This window comes from Sturnira hondurensis, unplaced genomic scaffold (genome assembly GCF_014824575.4).
Source record: "Sturnira hondurensis isolate 20B ecotype Veracruz unplaced genomic scaffold, ASM1482457v3 Scaffold0014302, whole genome shotgun sequence".
Taxonomy (NCBI): Eukaryota; Metazoa; Chordata; class Mammalia; order Chiroptera; family Phyllostomidae; genus Sturnira; species Sturnira hondurensis.
In genome coordinates, this window is record NW_028086933.1 from 3,409,221 (window position 1) to 3,410,984 (window position 1,764).

Consider the following 1,764-nt stretch of genomic DNA (forward strand, 5'->3'; position numbering starts at 1 on the left):
TTCACAGGATAAAGGAGAAAAAAATCAATAATCATCTTAATAGAATTGTAGCAAACATCATTTGACAAAATTCAACATTATTTATGGTAAAAAGAAGAAAAAACTTTGGCAAACTAGAAATACAATTTCCTTAATCTGATATAAAGTAGCTACAAAACTAAGAAACAAGCCAAAAACCTACTGCAAATATCCACACTCACTGGTGAAATACAGAAGCTTTTCCCTGTAAGACCAGGAGTGCGAGAAGGAAACCCACTCTCACCGCTTATATTTAACACTATCGGGGAGATTCTAGCAGTGATAGAAGGCAAAAAAAAAAAAAAGGAAAAAGAAAAGGGGAGATGAAGAAGAAAAAAGGAAGAAAGGGAGGGAGGAGGAAAATGGGAGGAGAAATGAAAAAAACAAGTGCTGTCACTATTTGCAGATCCTATGTGCAGGTAAAAATATCCAAAGGAACCTGCAGCTATTGTTGTAAGTCATAAGTGAATTTAGCAAGTTTCCTAGATAAAACAGAAATGTAAAAATAATGGTAATAATTCTATATACAAGCAAATAAATAAAAAATAATATTTTAAATGATATCTGCATTTATATTTAAAAAAAACTGGCCCTGGCTGGTGTAGCTCAGTGGATTGAGTGTGGGCCTGTGAACCACACGATCCCGGTTCGATTCCCAGTCAGTGCACATGCCTGGGTTGCAGGCCAGTTCCCGGTTCCCAGTTCCCAGCAGGGGATGAATGAGAGGCAACCATACATTGATATTTCTCTCTCTCTCTCTCTCCTTCCCTTCCCCTCTAAGAAAAATAAATAAAATTTTTAAAAAAACTGAAGCCAACCAATGAGTCTGCTTACATGAATGTGTTTCTCCAGAAATTTAGAGAAAGCTGGTAATAGTAAAGCCACGTTTCAAAGCTTAAAGACATTGAAATCATTAAGGTCCTCAAAAATGGCTATAAGAAAAAAGAGAAAAAAATAAACACCTAGGAATAAATCTAATAAAAAATATACATAACCTCTGCACAGAAAACTATAAAACTTAGATTGGATAGGTTAATGATTTAACTAGTTGTCTCCAAACCCCAAGCAGTTTGTTTTTAAATCACAGAAATTGTAACCAATTCAAAATTTTATATGGAAATGCTAAGGCCAAGAACAGTCAAGAAAGTCTTAAAGAAGATCAAAATTAGAGGAGTTATACTACTAGATGTTAAGACTTACACAAAGCTATGGTAACTGACCCAAAAGAGACACACAGACACTGGGACAGAAGAGCCCAGAAAGAGTCCCATAGTTTTATGGACAATTAATTTATATCAAGTCTGACACTGCATATTAGTGGGTGAAACTGATTTTCAATAATGGTGACAGGCAAATTGGATATTCTTTTCTCTTTGTTTTTGAGAAATTTTTAAGAGTTTATTTGAACCAAAGAGTAAGGTCTCAAATGCTTCACAGAATAACAGTTTTGCGGCTTCTTTTATGCATTTGAAATTCAAGAGGGAACACAAGATTGGAAGAAGAAAGGCAGGGATTGGATTACAGGACAGTTAATGAGATTATATGCTCTCTTGAGGGTTATAAATATCCCCTTCAAGGGATATTACTTCTAGTATTTCAAAAGTGTGCAAACTTAGGTGCACAAGAAAAACAGACAGAGCAGCTTAAAACCTTTCACTAAAGAAGTTATAGGCCTAGGGCATAACTAGCCACCATGACCTGCCCAGTTAGGAATTTCTGATCAGATCACTCTGTGAGGTTACTTTC

General features: G+C 35.4%; 1 non-coding gene across 1 annotated transcript; it reads left to right on the plus strand.

Annotated features, from left to right (window-relative positions):
* Positions 1 to 828: 828 nt before the first annotated feature.
* On the plus strand, positions 829 to 958 carry LOC118998532 (small nucleolar RNA SNORA33). Its single transcript, XR_005068883.1, has one exon. It is a non-coding gene; the product is annotated as a small nucleolar RNA SNORA33 (small nucleolar RNA).
* Positions 959 to 1,764: the final 806 nt, after the last annotated feature.